At 39.9% G+C, this 22,265-nt stretch overlaps 1 protein-coding gene across 2 annotated transcripts in view; it reads left to right on the forward strand.

The window, feature by feature from the left end:
• Positions 1-22,265, forward strand: part of PLCB1 (phospholipase C beta 1) — an 819,608-nt gene that overhangs the window by 574,977 nt on the left and 222,366 nt on the right. The gene's annotated exons all lie outside the window — the stretch shown is intronic.

The following is a 22,265-nucleotide window of genomic DNA, read 5'->3' on the forward strand; positions in this document are numbered from 1 at the left end:
AAACAAATTGCCAAAGTAAGATAGTGAGTGTTTAATTGCTGGAAGTTTTCAATTACGTGTGGCATCCTTGTCCCTGAACAAGACCCTCAGGTGTGTTTCTATCCCTAAACCAGATGTCATCTGGATGGAAATTGGTTTGTTATCACTGATGTATTATAAATTGCCTAGACATTCCATAGGGAGGAAAGTAAAGCACAATTAGCCAATTATTAAGAAGAATCAATTGCATGTTAATATTCAGGCAGCTTATAAAGCAACAAAAATAGCTCAAGCAAGATTATAGTCATTAATAAGAACAGTTATCAAAAAGTAGATTAAAATAAGTCTTTTAACACATTGTGCTTATTCTAGAACTGGTCCTCGAAATGGAAAAGGAAAGTATTTATTAAGTATAAATATAAAACCATACAAATTAATTTTATTCAGTGTGTGATTAGTCTGAAATTTATAGATAGCACTTCTTTAGTTTTTATTTTTGTGTTCAAGCTCTTCATTTTTGTTGTTGTCATCATGCTTTGTTGCCTTGGAGACAGGTCAGTCATAGGAAATTTACCCAACAGTGCTTCCTGGGTTGCCAGGCCTACCCTCTAAACCTGCTTAAATATGGCACCCTTTCTTGCCAAGTGCCTAGAGAGACAGGAGTTATGAACCGACAGGCCAAGAAGGCCTCTTCAGAAGCCCCTCCTTTCTTAAGCAATTTTAGGAAAAGTTCTTCACCACAATTTAGTGGTGTTTAACTTCTCTCCAATACAGAACTCTTCTCTGCTTTTGCTGATAATGATTTCTGTTTATCATGAAGTAGGGAGCAGCTTCTTGAAGAAGGCCAAAGATTTGTCCTGGTTGGCTTGGCAGTTTCCTTCTGAAAGCAGCACTTCACCAAAAATAAGTAATATAGGGCTATAACAAATCCAGTGACACTTCTAAAAGTGGATAGTCCGTGGCATCAGGAAAACAAAAGCCTTTTTATGAAACCAGTGAGGCCTTCTAAAACATAAACTTTGCCCTTTTCTCCACCCTTCACACCACACTGCTGATGGCCTATGCTTCAGCTGGTACATGATACCTCCATACATCATACTCGGATGACTTGGATGAAGTAAAGGCTACAAAGGGGAAAAAATGCAATAAGTTATTGCAAAACTAGTCTACTCCTAGAAGAACCAATTTTGATTCTAATGGAAATTAAGATGATGTCTCTTTGCAGTTGCAAGATTATTTATTACTACCTTATAGGTGTTCACTCCACTGCTGTCAAGTCAATTCTGACTCATAGCGACCCTATAGGACTGAGTAGAACTGCCCCATGGGGTTTCCATGGCTATAAATCTTTACAGTAGCTGACTGCTACATCTTTCTTGTGGGTTCGAACTGCCGATCTTTTTGGTTAGCACCACGAGGGGTCTCTTGATACTGTGTGCCTGTTTTGAATGTGGAATTCATACTTTTATAGGTGTGCCCATTGCCATATACCCATTGCCGTCGAGTCTTCTCCAACTCATAGCAACACTATGGGTGTAGTAGGTATGAATTCCACATTCAGAACAGGCAAACAATGTTCAAGAATATTTAAAAAGACGACTTTCTTATTTTTCTATAACTCAAGATGATATTGATCATGAAGTCTCTGTCTGCCTTAAAAGCAGGATAAATAGTGGCTACAGGCATAGTGTTTTTAGCCTGACTGCCTAGTTTCAAAGCTAAAATCCACCACTTATTAGTTGTATGATCTTGAGCGAGTTATATAACCTTCTGTGCCTTAGTTACCTCATCTGCAAAAGTGGGAGGAGGTTTCTCATTGTTCTGTTGTGAATTTGAATTTGACAATACCTGCAAAGCGCTTAGAAGATGTGTCTGGCACTTTCAATGTGTTGAATCAATGTGAACTTTTCTCTCATTGTATTGGAGTACAGTGTGTTCGCTTTAATGTAGTAGATGTTTCCGTTTACTTTAGCCTATGCTATCAAAAGATTGCTGGGTCTCAGACTTTCTTTTATTTCCCCCAACACTTAGAAGATGGACCTGCTTATAATGAAATACTCAGTGTAGACATGTAGGCACGATCTAATCATTGACATAAAGCATTTGTGCCCCCCAGCTTATCATTTAAGAAGGGCCCCTGCTGGTCTCTGTGCACCATGTCCACCGAAAGCCTCATCTAGCACATGGCAACCACAGGGGCATTGACTTCCAACAGCCAGAATGTGGTTAGAAAGCCAGCTACCTACTAGTACACAGGATCCACCTTCTGTCACCCTAGGGGACTCTAGTGCCAATTTGGCAGGTCTGGCTGGCTAGATCTGATCTATAGCCGTTTCCCCTCCAAACTCCATATGGGGGGAACGCAGCTCTTGAGTCAAGCAGAAGCAAGTAACCAAATTACAGAAGACCTTAGTAAGTCACTTCCACCCTAAGACATGTACACAAAAAGGAGCTCATGATACCTTCGATGTACAGGAGGCATTCAATAAATGGTGTAAATTATTATCGTCATTTAAAGCAAGCCAAATAGTACTGGAGGAATCAAAACAATCTCTGGTGTTCTAGTCTTGCAAACTCAAACTTAGGAACAAACCTCCTGTTTTCAGCCATTCATGCCTCTGATGCTCCGTAAATCTTTAGTGAAAGGCAAGGGGCTATGGACTGTGACAGATACACAGACTGATGCTTCTAGGTGCTTATACACTAAAAAAATAAAAAATAAAAAAGATAAGGCTGTAAATACCTAAATGTCATTACTATGCTTCTCAAACTCTAATGAATCTCCTGGGGGTTTTGTTACAATGCAGATTCTGATTCAGTGGGTCCGGGTGCAGCCTGAGCTTCTGCATTTCTAACAAGCTCCTGAGTGATGCTGAGATTGCTGTTCTGAGAACCAACTTTGAATAACAAGGCTATAAAAGGTAGAGAGAGTGCAGTAAGTGTGAAGATGGAGAGATTCCTTCCTGCAGGGAAGGTTCATGGAAAAATCATTTGGACTGAACTGATTTCAAGAAGGATGAGCTGGAGATTTTCTAGGGAAAGGGATACCATTCTTATATTCATTCACTGACATTTCTCCAGCACTGTTATCTATTAGGCACCAGGAAACATAATTTAGAACCTTGAAGAGCTCAGAGTCTGAAGAAGCCTGAGGAGAAGCAACTACATTTGGATGTAGGGCCCAGTCAATTGTTTTTCTGAATTTTTGGAGAGTTCCTCATTAGCTGCATAGACCCATTGTCATCGAGTTGATTCCAACTCACAGAGACCCTGTAGGACCCAGTAGAACTGCCCCATAGGGTTTCCGAGGAGCGGCTGGTGGATTTGAACTGCCAGCCTTTTGGTTAGTAGCCGTAGCTCTTAACCCCTGCACCACCAGGGTTCCTAGCTGAATAGAGTAAACCTTATTTTTCAATTATAGCATTTTTATTTCCTAACCCAAAAATTCCAGTAAGAAAATGATGTTGAACTTGAAATACTTCACACTAAGTCATTTTCTTTAGTGCTTTTGCTCGGTTTATGTGAAGAAAGACTAGAGAAGATTGTTTTATTGTGTTAAACTATTATTTCATAGTCAAAAGCATAGCAATCTGGGAATCTTTACTTGTAAGACTAAGAAATTGCTGGATTAGACATAAATTCTGTAGTAACTGAAAGTTTGAAATATTTTTTTCAAACGTAAAAATCAATATTTTAAACTGATTTCACAATTCATAACATTCGATGTTTGACTTTAAGATTTTTTTTCAAGAACTTCTTTTTGTGGCTTCCTTTTTTATCTGGTGATTACAAGTAAACTCCAAAAAGATACCACTTACTTAAGTATGATTTTACTGAAGTTCGATTTTGATAGCACAGTGAGTATGGATCAGCAAAAAACTCAAAAAAAAAGAAAAAAACAGTTGCTTTCGAGTTGATTCTAACACATGACAATCCCATGCGTGCAGAGTAGAACTGCTTCATAGGGTTTTCATGGCTGTGACCTGTTGGAAGCAGATCGCCAGGCCTTTCTTCCAAGGCACCTCTGAGTGGGTTCCAACCACCAGCCTCCTCATTAATAGTCAAGTGCTTAACCATTTGTGCCACCCAGGGGCTCCAAGCAAGAAAATTAGTTTTCACTTATTACGTGATATTCAAAATGAACATTATCATTTTACAAAGAAACAAACCGAGGTTTGAGGTCAAGCGACTTATCTAAGATCACATGGCAAGATGCTGTCTGAGAAAGCAGAGTTTGTAACTGTCAGTCAAGTAGTTTATACATTCTTATCAACAGATACATAACAAAATAAGTAGGGAACTTTAATATTACATGACAATTTTTTTTTCTACTGCTTTCCTTTCGGCTAATTTCTCAAGTGTTCCCAAGCATTAATAAATCGGTGTTTCTCTCAGTGCTGACCCACAAACGCAATCTCATTTATCTGAGAAAGATACTTTCATATTGCCTGTATTTGTTATAAAATGCTACACATGAAATATATACATAATATGCGTATGTAATTACATATATAACGTAAACCTACATGTAGTCATATCAAGAGATTTGCATTTTAAAGTGGGTGCTAACAAAGTAATACAAAAAGCTGGCATAGGCTAATGTTTCATATGCATATGCATTGAATATAAATTTTAGATAAAACAAAGACTAAAATTCAAAGAAAATTTTTCATAAATGCTAAAACTGCCTATAGGCTGGCTGACTGAAATTCAGCATGTGGAAGTGTGAAATGAAAATCCAGAGGATCTGATGGACTTCGGTGCTCTCTGGGCTCTAAGGAGCATGTTGGCCTCATTTCCACACTGGAATTTCTGTTTCTGAAGATATATGTATTGGTTATAAATAATCAGAGGGTTTCTGTGCAGCCTAAGGTCAAGTGTTCAAATGTTTGGGTTCCACAAAGAGAGAGTTCAAGCCTTGTGGCAGAGGATACTGTTCTCAAGGGAGTTTGGTTTATTTCTAAATTCAAATCACTCACATTGGCCCAAGGTCAGCTAATGTTTTTCCTTGCCATGTTGTTTGCACTTCAAACCTAAAAATGTTTGACATGGGAATACGCCATGACCCCTGCCTCTTCCAAGCAAAAAGTCATGAATATCATAGTTGGAAGACTAATGTCTCCTGAGCAGACTTATTTTTTATCACTTAGACTCTTCAGAAGAAAGGCAGTGAGTAGAATTAGCATGAAAAATAGGTATATTGGCAGCTCTAGTAACTGAATATGAGTTATTGATCCAATGGCAACAGTTTGGTTTTATTTTGGGGCAGGGCGAGGGTGGTGCAAATCGTTAAGTGTTCAGTTACTAACTGAAAGATTGAAAGTTCAAATCCACCCAGAAGCACCTTGGATGAAAGGCCTGGCGATCTACGTCTGAAAGATCACAGCCATTGAAAACTCTATGGAGCACAGTTCTACTCTGACACACATGGGTTAGCCATGAGTCAGCTGGTATGGTTTTTTGGTTTAACAACAAAATGCTGATATGTTTCTAAGTGAAGGCCAAATTTTGCTTAAACAAACTACCAAACCAAAAGAAAACAGTTGTGCTTGTTCATAATTTTATTTCTCTACAAAGAGCAGGTGCTCATGAGTATTTGTCAAATACTTGAATTTTAATATAGCAGATTATAATATTAGTGGGTGCTTCAAGCTACATTCCTTTTTTAAATTTATTTTAATCATCAGTTCTTTGTTTTAACTTTTTATAGATATAGTATACAAAATTTTTCCCATTTTAAGTGTTGTAATTAAATCATAAAATTGAAGCTATATAATTTCTTACAGTGTTTGATCAGTACTGAGTTAATAGATTAATAGTAGAAATGAACTCAAAATTAACATGACAAAGCAGTTTGGTTTTAAACAATGCAATAGTACAGCAAGAATGAGAGTAAACCTACTATAATAATGATCGTATCAGTAGAAATAACCTTATTGTATTTTCAATAGTTTCGTTTAAATTCCTGATAAAGTTGAACTATATTGTATCATTATTGTCAATAACAAAAAGTACCCAGAGTGTAACAGAAAAAGAACACTGGACTTGGAATCTCATTATTAGTCGAGACTCTTTCCATTGAAAAATGACAGAAATCTAACTCAAACTGAAGCACAGAAAGGAATTTACTGACTCATATAAGCAAAAATCAAGGTGTTAATAGCTTCAGGCATGGCTACATCCAGGGGCTCAGAGAGTGTCACCAGGAATTCTATTTTCATCTCTCATCACTTTACCTGTGGTGGCTTTAATTCTTAGGCAGACTCTCCTGACAGGACAAGACTGCCATCAGCAGCTCTAGGCCTACAAATTCACCAGTCCCCACATTCAGAAATTCTTTTTACAAACAATTCCATCAAGAGTTCCAACATCCTGACCTGAGTTAGGACACCCAAGACTACTTCTGAACTAGAGTCACTAAGGCCTGGAGAGTGGGATATAAGGACTGGACAGACTTAGGTCACATGACTCTCCCTAGAGCCAGTGAAGATTCAGCTACCTAAATCACATGGACTGAGTGGGAAAGAGGTGGTTACCCAAAATCCAATCAGGGTGTGCTTCCTAGAAGAAGTGGAAATGGATGCTGGGCAGATAAAAACAACAGATCCCACTAAAACTAGGTTAGAAATCAACAACTCGTCCTTACTTATCTTATCCTTAGGAAGCCATTTAACTTCGTTGACCAATACCACCTCAAGTTTGCTCATCTTTAAAACAATTCCTGTGACAGAATTAAGAAGGTTGCATATATTGTTACTCACTAAACCCTTTTTGACCTGAACTAATAAAAAGTGATAATTGGCATTTATACCAAATTATTTTGAACCACTTACCCATTGCCGCTGAGTCAATTCTGACTCATAGCAATGCTATAGGACACAGTGGAACTGCCCCATAGGGTTTCCAAGGAGAGGCCGGTGGATTCGAACTGCTGGCCTTTTGGTTAGCAGCTGGACCCTTAACCACTGGCGCCCCTGAACTATTTATGGGTCTGAAAATGAGATTCAGAGCACTGGGCAGAGGTATCCTTGAATTGTTACTGTCTCTCAGCTAACAGGCTTCTATAATTTATTACAATTAAGAATAAGTTGGAATCATTTGATGATGAACCCTAAAAATAAATGTCATATCTATGTTTGTTTCTGTATCGGTCATTCTTTTTAATAACTTTATAACTTTTCATTGAAGTGAAATTATAATTATAGTTATAAAAACTTACACTTGAATATTACGGTTTACTTTATTATCACTTAATTTTCCCGTTGTTATTGTGGTTAGTTGTCTTTGACTAGATTCTGACTCATGGCGACCCCGTAGGTACAGTGTAGAACTGCTTCATGGGGTTTTCAAGGCTGTGACCTTTCAGCAGCAGATTGCCAGGGCTGTCTTCGAAGGCACCTATAGGTGGGTTCACACTGCCTCCCTTTTGGCTGATAGTTGAGCACTTAATTGTGTGCACCACCCAGGGGCTCCTAATTTTCTATTGGTATTTTAAAAATTATATTTTCCCAGCACCTGTTCCCCTTTATAGGTAAACCTGTTGCCATTGAGTCGATCTGACTCATGGTGATGCCCTGTGTACAGAGTAGAACTATGCTCCACAGGATTTTCTTGGCTATAATCTTACAAAAGCAGATTGCCAGGCCTTTCTTCCATGGCATCACGAGGTGAGTTCAAACATTGAACCTTTAGGTTAGTAGTTGAGTGCAAACCATTTATGCCATCTATGGACTTTGCTAGATAGAAGTTATAAAAATAGATTATTATCATCATTATTATCTGTATTGTTCATTCTTGGGAGATCAAACATGCCAAAATTTAAAGAAAAGACTGGCACAGTGTATGGTTATGCCAGTTAACTTCATGCAAATGACTTTACTTGCTTGAGCTTAAGGCTCCACATCTGTAAAATGGGGATGAGATAGTTACTGCAGCAGACAGTCGTATCCTTCCCATATCTCCTGGCACTCATTGTCCCAGTACAGCCAAAAGCATCTTACTGCAATCACCTGCAACTCTTTAGGACTTCTTCTCAGTCCAACCACAGTCAGGCTAGAAGTGCCCAGGACTTCATGGCCCTGGGAGTAGTTGGAGGACAAACACCTCATCTTACTTGCCACTTGCATGGGACAACTTTGATGAAGCATGTTCCTTACTTTCTCCAGCAGGACTGAGCGTCATTAGCTGATAGTTGTAACATGCTTGATAATGTGTCATTTATTAGCTGCCTTCCCTTTTCTTCTCCCTTCCCCCTCCCCGATTGATGTTTCCTGGGGTCACTTCCAAAATAAGCTACTTGCACTCCATCCTTATCCCTGAGCCTGTTTTTGGAAGAACACAAACTAAGACAAGCACTTATCTATAAATGGCTCTGACAGCATCAAAATTGAAAGATGGCTATAGGGCTGAGCACTGAAAGAGTAAAAATGGAAGATGTTGTGCCCACAGCATGTTCCTTCCAACCCGTCACATAACCGTTTTGGTTGTTATCATTCATGATGCCCTAGCCACTGGCCTCAAATCATGAGATTCCTATCTTTAAGGGAGGTGAGGCATCTAGCCCAAACTCAGGTTATAGAAGAGGCAGCTGAGGAATGCAGAAGTTGAGGGTGTGACAATGTGGGGACCAGGACCTCTTTTCTGTGTCCCAGAGTAGAGTCTTCTACACGACTCCACACTCCCACTTGGGGCTTTGCTTAGGAAAGAATCATAATGGGGACTATTTAGAAGATAGCAATTGACCTCTAGAGCAGTGGTTTTCAAACTTGTCCTTGACACAGCATCCTTTTGTTTGTTTATTTCTTCTAACCATATCTCACAAGACCAATATGTAGGAAATACCTTTGAGAGCCCTGTTTGATTGGATAGAGGAATCCTGGAGCGTAGGTGACAATGGTTGCCCCATCCTTGCGTCCCCTCCCCACCCCATCCCCAATTTCTGCAGGCCATTCTGCCAAAACTCTAGGAGATTCCAGATGCTCAGTTTGGAAACCACTCATTAGAAAGAAATATCGACAGGTTTAAAGATCTGCCTTACAATTAAGTTGGCATCCATTTAAATATTTTTATATAGTTTACCTGCGTAGCAATACAGGAAATGAAAGAACCAAAATGAACAAACAAGGTAAAGTTGAACAAAATAGATTTTCTTCACAAAAGACAGATGAAAACTATACGATGTAGCCAATTCTTTTCATGCCTTAATTAAGTTACCACACTGAGAAATCTGCAGAGAAGCCACTCCAGTGTTTTATTGATTAAGGTTCTGTTTAAATTCCACCTGTTGACTTCCTAGCTTCTGTGGAAGGTCACAGAAGAATGACATTGTGATCTCTAAGTACATTCCAAGCTCCTCTTTGCTCTGTGTTTTGTATGTTCATAGTCTATTCTGAAGTCTTTGAGATTGGCTAAGAATGAAAAAAAATTATTTTTCAAGGTAGCCAGTATGAGTCAATACAGTTTCCCGGATTTGTTCATTGGATGACTTGGTAACTCCCTTTGCATTCCCTCCCCTTCTTGCATTCCCTCTGTCCCCAGGATGCAGGGCTGGGCCTGTGGAGAGGCAAATGCCTTGCCCAGGACCCCTGATTCTTTTCTCCTCCCACCTTTCAGTGACCTCAACGTCTGCTCAGCGTTGTGACTCTAGCAGGAAAGCCATAGCCATGTTCCTTCACAGCTGAAATGGCTTTTATTCAGAAAATATTGAGTCAGGAAAAATATGAAAAGGAAAAGACAAAGTCCAATGCCAGTCCCAAGGGATAGGCGAAGTGGCTTAGTAGCCAAGTCCACCCCTGCTGGGTCTTGTTAAAACCTCATCAGACTGGGCCTTCCCGAAGTGCCTTGCTATTTCGCTTGAGTGCAGTGGGACAAGGCAGATAATGGTGTTTTTTTTTTTTTTTTTTTTTCGGTTTGTTTCCCTAGACATAGCCTCCCAGCAGAACATGACATTAACAGTTACTGACTATTACACCTTTCCCCTTCGCAGCAGGTGTCAGGTAAGACTACGGCTCAGTTAAAAAGAGCAACTTTGTTGGTTGAAATGTGCTGGGAAGGAAAAGGTCATGAAGCCACAGGCATTTGGCCCCAGCATCTGCATTTCTTAGAGTCTAGTTTGGTTAACATTTGGGTTTAGACCAAATAAACTGGAGGAGAGGGGAGAACAGGTTAAATGTAGAGAAAATCAACACCGTGGATAATGAACTCTGACCACAGGAAAAGATAAGGCATGGACAGTCTACCTTGACGCTTGAGAGAAAAGCTGCGTAATGTGCTACAGCAATGGGTGAAATAGTGGAAGGAGACTGAGTGACCAGTAGCTTCGTTAATGCATGATGGAGATCCTGGGAGGTCTGTCTTAACTCCCAGTCACTGTGGTCTCTAGGACTCCAGTTGTGAAAGCAAAAGTATCTACAGGGTAAAAAAAAAAAAAAACCCATTGCCGTCCAGTTGATTCCAACTCATAGTGACCCTGCTGTAGGACAGAGTAGAACTGCCCCGTAGAGTTTCCAAGGAGCACCTGGCAGATTCAAACTGCCAACCCTTTGGTTAGCAGCTGCAGCACTTAACCACTACACCACCAGGGTTTCCAATTCACAGGGTAGTGGTAGCATTATTTTAAGAGGAAACCTTAACTGAGGATGATCAAGTTAATTAATGTCTCACCTAACACTTATCCTGACACATGGAAAGTCATCCAGAAATACTTCTGAAAAATGTAGCTATTTGTCTTTGGTTTCACCTAGAAGCAGACTCTGAGAGAAGAATTGAAGTAGAAAGAGTTTGAGAGGTGATCCCTGAAAGCTCTGGTAGGGCAGAAGGAAGTGAGAATGAAGAAAGGAAGGCAGGCAACAAAGATTGTGTCTCAAACAAGTGTGAGTCCCTGGAGCTAAGTCCCACTGGTGTAGAATGCGTACTTCTGAGTTTCCCAAGCATAGGGTGAGGGAGCTGAGGTATTTATACCCCAGCAACTGTTGGTCATTGAGAATGCTCCTAGGGAGTGATAGTTCTCAGGTACTTCCTGTCTGCTCTACATAAATTGAACCATCAGGCAAAGAGATGCAGATGGAAGTCCGAGTACTCTGCACAGCAATGGTAAGGCCCCAAAAATACAGCCCCATCATATCTCCTTGGATACCAGTAGAGTCTGCTACAATATCATTACCAGCAAAAAACAGTATTCACCATGATCACAATAGCATTAAAAAGATTTTTCCATCCAGCCCCACAGCTATAACAAGAATATCCAGCATGTCAGAGAGGAATCTTCCAAGGTACCTCATGCTCACTGATCTATTCTATTTATTCTAATACATACCTGATGCAGTTGTATGCACATTTGCCCCTCTACCTTAAGAACTATTAATGAGTAAAATCTTTTCTCTTAGGGACCTTATAATCCAAACAGGAGATGATATACACAAACAACTATAATACAAAATGGAATGTGATACATCTCCATGTGTTCATCCAGCAAATATCTATTGAGTGCCCTTTATGCACTTGGGAAGCTTGGAGAGGAAGGGAAGTTTTATTCGTGGCAACCCTGGAGAGTGTCAAGAATCACCCTGAGATCTTTATCTGCTAATTATCTTGTATAAACTTTAGGACAAACTTATCAGTCCTTATTATTATCCTCATTTTACAATGAGAAAACTGAGTCTTAAATGATCAAGTCACTTGACTAGTTTGGCAGGAGCATGTGCTGTTTGAAAGAGAATTAGCAAGAGGTAAAGCTAAAAGGGAGCCCTCATGGTGCAGTGGTTAAGCGTTTGGTTGCTAACTGAAAGGTTCGCGGTTTGAACCTACCAGCTGCTCTGCTGGAGAAAGATGTAGCAGTCTGCTTCCATAAGGATTACAACCTTGGACACCCTATGGGGTAGTTCTACTCCGTCCTGTAGTGTCTCTATGAGTCAGAATCCACTCGGGTTAAGGCTAAAAAGGTAACATTTGTTATGTGCATAGAAGCCTTGATGCTACTATTGGCTCGTTCATGTATTTATTCAACACCCGTTTTTAGAGCCTACTGCCTGTGTCAAGCGTTGAGCTAGACAAAAGAAAGGTGCCATTCTTTGCTTCATAGTGCTCCCAGTGTAGCAGAACTAACTCTGTAGTCAGTTCGATGAGGGTAGATGTACTGAAGGCTTTTGAAGAAGCAAGGGCCATTTTGAGTAATGCTTCAGGAAAGCTGTAGAGCAGAGGGTCGGATGAGGAACAAACTAGAGACAAGTAGCATTCTAGGCACTAAGATAACATGGGTTAAGTAGTTCATCAAAAAGTATTAGTGAGCACGTATTCTGGGCCTGCCTTTGTGCTGGACAGTGAAAGAGATGTAAATGAAGTGAAGGTCGTGGTTCTTGCCCTTGGAAAGCTGAGGTCCAGCTTGACCAAGCTACCTAACAAAAGGATCTAGAACATTTTTGCCTTCTTTTCACTGTCATTACGAACCATTGTGGAGGTTGTCCTCTGATTAGAGCGATGTGACATTATACTAATGAAATGCAGTGGAAAGTGGTCCCTCTGAGAACCTCTAACTCCAAAGGATAAATCAGCACGTAGAAAAATCTAGTGGAAAAACACCAAAGCTAACATTTAAGGGAATAGTGTTCTAGTCTGGATTCTGTTCTTATGTTGCCATGTCACCTTGGAGGGACAGTTTAATCTCTCTGGGTCGATGTCTGTTTATCTGCCTTATTAAATAATAAAACTTTGTCCTACCTACCGAACAGAGTAGTGAGGAACAAGTAGATTCACAGCTGTGAGAATATTTTGAAAAAGGAAAAGCGCTAAATCAGTGTTAAGTGTTATTATTGATAAATTTCACACAAAACCACATCAGCAAATACAACTTGCAACAGGGAAAACCGCAGAGACACAGAAAGCCATTAAATGAGATCTCAGGAGCTAATCTGCCAAGGCTTTTGAGAAGAGCATGTGGCCATTTAGTGGACAAGATCACACTGTTTCTTGGGCTCATGTTTGTATGTAGTTAGGATGGTAGAACAGTTTTTATAATCAAAGACAGTATAAGAATCCATGACAGTTTGTAATCTAAGATGAGAACATATATAGAATATGCTGACTCCACGGGTGGAAAAAAACTGATAAAATAGATAAGGAAACCACCAAAGTTCATATAATGTACAAAAATACAGGGCTAGTTGGCAAATGTAATAGGGGAGTTTGTGCCCAAGCAAAGATAATTGAAAAGGGAAGATTTAATAGATTATTTCTGAAAACAGGCAAATAGATTTTAGTGAGCCACGGGATATTAAAGCCGTCTGCGCTTACTTTCACTGAACTGGTCTAGCAGGACTCACAAAAGGTTCACAGTACCCAAAATACACAGGAGCCCAGGAACTAGCTTCTCAGTGCTGTTCTTGGAAGTGATTTAGGGAGGTGCTAAACCATTGGACCGGTAGTGTTCCAGCGTTCTCTGGTATCATTACATTAAGAGTGTGGATTGAATGATGATGAGTGGATTCTTAACAACCTAATCCCAGTGGCATCTGAATATGTGAGTGCCAGATCCTGCCTAACTGGCATTTGGCTCAATAGAATGAGGCTGGTGACCATGCCCACTGGCACCCACACTGCCCAGTTTCCCCGTCGCAACTGTGTGATGACTCTATATGGATTTAGATGCCATCTGTCCTCCAACTCAGAATCTGTGGGTGTCTCTTCATGCTGCATGACTTTGAAAGATGCTATCCGCATGTGTTTGGCTTTTTTTTTTTTTTTTTTTTTTTAAAGCTAACCTACATATTTTCTGCAAAACCTCCAAAACAGTGTCACATCTTCTGTTCAGCATTTCTATTTCTCTTGTTCTCATGGTGGCATAACAAGTTTTCTGTTCTTTTTTTTCCTTAAAAATTGGACTTGTGTTTGAAGAATAAAAATATTAGAGGATGTCTTTAAATTACTTGCAGAGATTAGAATTTAAATTAAATCCGGAGAAGAATTTTGGACCTTGATAGACAAATCCAAATCAAAGAGCTAATCCTCACGCCTCTGACAGATGGGCCATTTGCCTGCCTGAACCCAGCTTCTTTTAACAGAAAGATTAAAGTAACACGTTTTAGAGAGATAAGTAAATCATGGGAAAAACTGTTCCTTGGTCGCATTCAGGGCTATTTTTAGGACTAATCTGGTGCCCAGATTGAAGCTAACTGCCAAGGAAACAAGCCTCACTTCTTTCCAACTTCCACATCCCTTATCCCGGCCAGTGGTGGGAAAGTTATTTGGTTAAACATCATCAATTGCACCCACCACCATCATCTGTCTTTTCATTACCCGGCATGGGCTCCAGATCCAGCTATCCCACTAAGTGCCTCTGTGACCCCAGACAAGTTACTTACCTCTCTAAGCCTCAGTTTATTCAACTGAAAATGGGAATTGAAAAGTACTTTTCTGTAGGATTTCTGTGCCTGGCTCAGATAAGTGCTCAAGTGATGGCGGTTCTTCTTCCTTCTCCTTCTATTATTATTATTATTACCACTACTACTATTTACCTTCCCCTAGTGCTAGATTGAAGCCTTGGTGGTGCAGTGGTTAAGAGCGCAGCTGTGAACCAAAAGGTCAGCAGTTCCAATCCACCAGCTGCTTCTTGGAAATCCTATGGGGGCAGTTCTACTGTGTCCTATAGGGTCAAAATCGAACTGATTGGACAGCAATGAGTAGTACTAAATTATATAGTTTCTTCTACAGCAGGAGAGCACAGCAGTTAATGGCATAGAACACACAGCTTGATTGCCTGAGTTCAAATCCCAGCTTATCCACTTACTTGCTGTGTGACCTTAAACAAGCTACTTTTCTCACGTTTCTCATCTATAACCAGTTAATCAGCTGCTGTTGAGTCGATTCCAACTCGTGGTGACCCCATGTGTGTTAGACTAAAACTGTACTCCATAGGGTTTTCAATGGCTGAATTTATGGAAGTAGATCACCAGGCCTTTATTCGGAGGGCCTCTGGGTGGACTCAAACCTCCATCCTTTGGGTTAGCAGCCAAGTGCATTAACTGTTTGTACCACCCAGGGACTCCTCTCATTTATAAAATGGAAATAAAAGTAGTATCCACCTCATAGATTTATTATGAGGATGAAATAAATTATTATTTGCATATACGAAGCAGCATATCAATGTTTGTTAAATAATACACAGCGTGGAATCCCCATTGTTTCTATCTTTGGTCCTGTACCGTTTTCTTTCTCCAGCCTTGCCCCTTTCTTTTACACCTTATTTTCCTCCAAGCTAGTCTCATAAAAATGAGCTAATTTGGTGATTACTAATGGTTTACGAGTTACAGTTTGTTATTTGCACAATTTATGTTATTTACATTTTAGCCCTACTTTCGAAAAATATCATTACCCAAACAGTAACTCAGAACAAGACTGGACAATAGAGGACATATTTTTGGAGATTCAAGGACAGCAGGTCTTATCCAAACCTAGTTGGGTTCTCTTTGTTCCACTCAGGATTCTTCTTCAATTTTGTAATTTATAACCAAGGTTAAGATGTCAAAAAACAGGAAGAGTAGAGAGTGGTTAAGAGCACAGACTCTGGAATCAGACTTCTGGGTTCAAATCCCCACTCTGCCGCTTGGTACCTGGGTGACATTGGTCCAGTTACTTAGCCTCTCTGTGTCTCAGTTCCATAACCTGTACAATTGGGGATAATCATAGCAGTACTTAACTCACAGGGTCACTGTGTAGACTAAAGGAGTTAATACATGCAGAATGCACTTAGAATAATGCCTGGCCCTAGTAAATGATTATTGCTATTATTGTCTTCCCAATACGGAGGTCAAGTGTCAATGTCAATCACCATGCACACTATGTTCATTTTCTGCCTTCTGTCCCCCTTTCTTCTTCTGAATTTAAGACCTTGAATAAAGAGTCTTTGTGACCTGAGGCTCACAGCCTACCCCAGCGGCTCATTTCCTCCCGGCTGCTGATCTCTGTACTGAAACTCCTCATGTTGATACGCCACCCGATGTGACCACTTCTCCCTTCAAAACTGCACACCTCCCTTTCTAGAAATAGATTAAATATGTGAAGCTCTTCAAAGGCTCTCTCTCTCTCTCTTTTTTTCCTTTTCTATCCTGCTTGCTCTTACACAATAACATATTTCCTTTCAAGTCAGACTCCATTTTAAAAAAAGTTGTACTGTGTGTGTAAACACAACCAGCCATATTTCCTCACCTTGAGTCTCCACGGCATTATTTTTTCTTTAGCGTTCACTCCTGCCTTTACATTCACTTTTGGAACTAGCTTAGGAACAATTTCACATCAGTTCTTTGATGCCATGATGGGGTCATTTCCTAGGTAACCGTCTCAGTAAGAAACACATACTGAGCAGGGAAGAGCCCAGCTGGGGGACTTTAAAGGCACCTTAGCAATGCGCCATGCGTTCTATTTAGAGATTAGCTTTGGACCATGCCCTGCTGCACTTTGTCCCTCCCCTGGGTCAAGGAGCGCATGTGAAGCATAATGAGAGACCATAGTGCTGAGGGCTCACCACTGGGCTCAGAAGTTTCAGTGAAAATGAGGAGCATTGGCCTGTGTTCCCTGACTTTATTGAAAGTCTCTTTCGTGAGCTTCTGGGTAGAAGGCTAAGGCCTATGGATTTGTTTCAGATGTATCTTTTATCTGTGAATTTAAAAAAAGATGTTCTAAAGGAAGCTAAGAGGAAAGGGTATCGACAGGGCAAGTAACTTCCTGTGTGCTATGTAACGAAGCACAATCAATTCTTCTTTGGTTTAAAAGTTGAATTTCCCTTTTCTGAATTATCCTAGCCCTCCTTGACTGTTTTGATGGCTTTGGACATTTAATGCTGTCTGATTAGCACTTCTGCCAGCGGCTAGGCAGAGGTGGTAAGTAAAGATAAAACTTGCAGTTTCTCCGAAAGTCTTGTTCCTTGGCTCCAGAAGCCCTCCCTGACCTTCTCAAGGACACTGATTGACCATGGTGGTACCATTGGTCAACACTGGCCAGGCACCTTGGTTCTGGTCTGTAAACCCTCATTGCATTTCTTTGATGTCTTTTGTCTTAATCCTTGCTTTACAGTAGCATTTAAATTCATTTACATTTCAACTCAGAATTGCCATTTTTAGTTCTTTATGAGGAACCCTGGTGGTGCAGTGGCTAAGTGCTTGGCTGTTAACCAAAAGGTCAGTGGTTGGAACCCACCAGCTGCTCCGCAGGAGGAAAATGTAGCAGTCTGCTTCCGAAAAGATTTACAGCTTTGGAAATCCTATGGGGCAGTTCTAGTCTACCCTTTAGGATCGCTATAAGTTGGAATCGACTCAGCAGCAATGGATTTGGTTTTGGTTTATGAAGCAAAGGATCCTTGGTGGTGCAGTGGTTAAGCACTCGGCTGCTCACTGAAGGGTGGGAAGTTCAAACCCACCAGCTGCTCCATGGGAGAAAGATGTGGCAGTCTGCTTCCATAAAGATTTACAGCTTTGGAAACCCTATAGGGAAGTTCTACTCTATCCTATAGGGTCACTATGAGTTGGTATGGACTCGATGGCAACGGGTTTGTTTTTTTTTTGTGGGGGGGGGGCGGTTATGATGCAAAATAGTTTAAGGGTTTTAGTTGTCAGGATGAAACACAAAAATGCAATATGTGTGAATATGTTAATATTTATGGAACCTAATAGTCATTCTTTCAACTAATATTTATTGAGCACTTTTGTATCAGGCACAGTTTTAGGTTCTGAGAATACAACAGTGAACAGGAGAAAGTCCTTTGTGCTGGCTCAGCTTCACACTGAGTACCTGTATGTCTTTGCTGAAGGCTCTTCTTGGCTGCTAGAGCCCTTCTGCCAATAGGTATAGTGGCCAGGAGTACTGGAAAATAAATGTCCCCTTGAAGCAGTCCTCAACCAATAACTGGTGGTATTTGGTGTACAAATACTCCAGCTCCCTCTCCCCTTACATGGGATAATTTTCAAGTACATGTCCTACCTCATTTCCTAGTGGTTCCCAGTAGGATTAAACTCCAATGCCCATGGTGTTGAATTGTCTGATATTCTCACTCATTATTGGAAGGCTTCTCTTCCCTATCTTACTTCCCTACTCCTCTCCCAGTGTTTCCAAGAGATCACCTTCCAAATAAACTAGTACCCAAATCCTGTTCTCAGAGTCTGATGTCAGAGACACCCAAACTAAAACCCTCTGTCCTCATGATACAGACAATCTTGTAGAAGGAGACCAAAAGTAAAATATTAATAAACCTATAAATGACAGATGGTGATAAATTCTATGAAGAAATATCAAGCAGTGTAGGAGATAAAGGTTGTGGGCTTCCTGTTATGGTAACATTTGGGTAGATTCTCAGTGCACTCAAAATGAACATTTATTCCCCCTGTATCTTAATTTCTATTTTGACCCTTTACCCTAGGATGATGTCCAAGTGTTAAGAACCTTACCTGGTGCCCAGGCATTAGAGGGCAAAGGATTGTTATCTATCTAAGCTGGCAACCACTGAGATATCCTCATTTCTTTCTTATCTTGGTTACTGATTGTCCTTTTCAGGACCACCAGTTCAACCATATCCTAACAAACTTGATTGGACCAGGGGTAATTCTCTAAGGCTTGGGTCCAGGCACATCTACTTAGACCATGTAGACATCTCTGCTGCTGCTGCTGCTGCTGCTGCTGCTGCTGCTGGTTCTGACCGTGGGAGCACCAGGGCTTTCAGGAGCACCTCCTAGGAAAGGAGCCACAGTGCTTTTTTCTTCAAAACATCTGACTTGTCTGTGACTTTCTTTAGATTTGGGGACAAGAAAGCCTCTGTATAAGAGTGCCCTCACAGCCAAGCAGAAAATGTACTCTTTTATTCTTCCTGCTCTGCCATCCCTCCCTTCCCTGATACAAAAGGTAGAATGCCTTTGTTGCTACCTGAATTGGAGAAGAATGAAAAGGACTTAGGGAGTATAAGGGGGAAAATAGCTCATCTGTTAAATAATTTTAACTACAAGATTGAACGTACAATTTATTCATCTGCCATAGAATTTGGTTCTAGAAGTCAACTTACTCTTTTTTTAGATTTAGTCAGATACTTTCTTCAGACTGTGTGGAACCCAAATTGTAATTTTACATGATAGACTCAAGAAATAGAGATACAAATCTGAAGGTATTTTCTGCTGATTGATTGAAGTCATGAGGGACACATCTCATGGCCCCTAGAAGGGATGCTGGATAACTCACCTGTGCTCACAAAACCACAAATTGGCTTAACTCCATCATTTCACCTTTAGAAACTCGGCAAGGTAACAGTTCCTTACACAGACTACCATACCTGTTCCACACAGCAGTCTTGTAAGATTGGCAAGAAAAGCAAGGGGTCCAAGAAGCTTGCCACTTGACAAGTACTGTGACCTTAGGCTACCTCTGTGAATGGACACTCTGATTGCAGTCTGCCCAGTAAAAGCTATAGAAGTCCCTAGACAGTTGACACATTCAGCTGCTAACTGAAAAGGTGGAGGTTCAAGTCCATCCAGAGGTGCCTTTAAAAAATCAGCCATTGAAAACCCTGTGGAGCACAGTTCTTCGACATCCACGGGGTCGCCATGAGTTGGAATTGACTCAACGGCAACTGGTTTACTGGTTTAGGAAAAAATACAGCAATGAAAACTTGACTAAAAGTTACCTATACGGGGATGTCTATGTTGAGATATTAGTCTGCAAACTCTTTTTTATGGAAAAGTACAAATAAGAGAAAGCCAGGGAATCCCATGATAAGTCCTTGACCCAGCAAAACAGGTCTATGACAGAAGACCTTCAGTTTCTCCCATCTGACTTAATTTTACCTAAAAATACAAGGATCAAAGGATAAGAATTTGAAATCTGGCTTTTTGAACTTAATCAACAAAAATACCCACAATATGGTGTAATAGAAAAATCATGGAAATTCAAATAAATATGGTAGACTGAACATATTCACATAATTAAACTCTTTTTTGAAAAGACACTAACTTCAATTAAAAAAATGAAGAAGAAGAGATGTTTTTTAAAGGCATAACTAGCAAGAGTAGAGGGTAATAGAACAGATAAAAATCACATAATTTTGGCAGCAAACCAGGAAATGGCTGTGTGTTTACAACTATAACAATCAGAAAAAGCTGATCATAGATCAACAGTGTGGAAAGCTAGGAATCAACCTGAGTTATTCCACAAAAGTCTCGGTAATCTGAAACTAGGATTGAAAGTAGGGGCTAAAATAAGGAAGATTGGTTCACAATCATCTAAGGAATAGTCAGAACTCCCACCTGGAGAAGACTAAGAGTTTATTCTCTGGAGACAAGAAAACAGAGATTGAGGATGACATAAGGCCCAGGTGAAGACAGGACTACCATTTGAAAAGAAGAAGATAAAATGATCATAGCATACTGAATGCTGAAACCTCCAGCCCCCATTTGGCTCTAGAACGCTGGAAGGTAGGCCTTCCTTGACTCTCCTGGTGGGCTTCTCCAAAAGAGACAAAGACAAATCCTTCCAGTGATACCTTAGCAACTCTCATAATTTTCAAGGCCACCGAAGTATTCAAAAATCCAATCAGCTTTTTAGTCTCCCAATTTGAAATATGAACAGACAACTAAAAATTGCAAGACATCTGATGAAAACTTCTTTAAAAAAGTTGAAATGAGCAGAAAAAAGTAATCTTTGAGGAAACAATGTTATATACATTGTTGTTATGGTTAGTTGCCAGTGCTTAATAAGCAGTAAATTTCTGAAGATCTGCTTAGATATTTTGAAATAGGCTAAATAGTTAAATTTACATTTTTCTAATAACTAATGGTTTTTAAACTGTATTAAAGGATATGGTTCCACATCTTGGTTTAAAGTATAGAGGCAGCAAGTGGAGAAGAATGGCCCAATGTCCAGTTTTCAGAGGAGCTAGGATAAATCTTACCTCCTTGGTACTGTCTGCTCTCACATTCCCAGGATAGAAGAACCTCCTCATTCTCTGAATGTAATGGAGCAATAATCCTTATCAACAAGACCACTTGGGTGGCTCTTTAAGCTGTACTTCTTTACTTTCAATTCTCCTTTTATATTTTCCACGGATCAATCATGGAAAATAAGTTCTATCCCAAGTGCCTTCTCTGATCAACCGATAGTGGCTAAGTAGAGTATTGTACATCACAACATTGTTGAAATGGTTTAAAAAGGAACCTGAGGCTGTGCCCAGGCTTAATGGATTGATTGATTAGTGATGTCTGCAGTGGTAAAAGTGTAAGAAACTTAGAGCATGAATGCCTTGAATTTTGCCAAACGCAACCCTAGTTTTCACTATGGCGCGTTTCTAAAAACCACACTGTAAGGTGCATCGATGTAAATCAGTTGTTTTTGCCCCAGAAAAAAGTTACAATTACTTGTTCAATGCCTTCACATCTTATAATAATGGCATCCAAGAAACAAAGAGTAACAGATACCAGAAGATCTAAACCTCTCCAAATTGTGGTGTTATTAAAATCACAGGTTAATATAATTTAGAAACTGGAAGTGAACTTAGAGATTTTTATAATGGAACACTATCGTTTTCATTACAAAGCAAAGAAAAGCCATAAAGTTAATAGAGGGACTTGACCAAGATCAGAAAATTGTTTCCCATTGGACCAAATTTTCAGGTCTTTTGATTGAGTCTACTACAACATTCTACCGCCTTTATAGATTTCTATTAAATAAATATTCTTTTTCTTTAGACATCGAAGTGTAAGAGAGCATAGGTATTACAAAAAGTACAGAAAATATGAAAATTACAGGTTCATAACAACAAATTTAATTAACGCTTATGTGCTGGTAAAAACTAACATGAATTAAACATATGCAATATTTTAAAAGGGAGAATTTTGTTAGAGACAATGTAAATCATCTTTCTAAAAAAAAAAAAAGTGGGAAAAACCGTTTATCTACCAGTGCTGTTTGCACCTGGAGGCTTTTATTTTCTGGAATTTTCTCTATAATCAGAAAAGATGGCCAAAAAGATTCCTTTGCTCATTCATTGTAATTGTCAGGGCAGCATCGCAGTATTTGAAAGAGTAAGCTTGGTAATAGTCGTGTATTAGAGGTAAGTTTTGTCCAAAAGTAACACTTGAGCTCATTTTCTTTTATTTACGTTTTCTGGTGGCTGGTGGCATAGTGGTTAAGAGCTTGGCTGCTAACCAAAAGGTCAGTAGTTTGAATCCACCAGCCACTCCTTGGAGACCCTATGGGTGTCTATTCTGTCCTATAGGGTCACTATGAGTCAGAATTGACTTGATGGCAATGGGTTTTTGGTTGGT

This window comes from Trichechus manatus, unplaced genomic scaffold (assembly GCF_000243295.1).
Source record: "Trichechus manatus latirostris isolate Lorelei unplaced genomic scaffold, TriManLat1.0 scaffold00104, whole genome shotgun sequence".
In the NCBI taxonomy this organism is placed as follows: domain Eukaryota; kingdom Metazoa; phylum Chordata; class Mammalia; order Sirenia; family Trichechidae; genus Trichechus; species Trichechus manatus.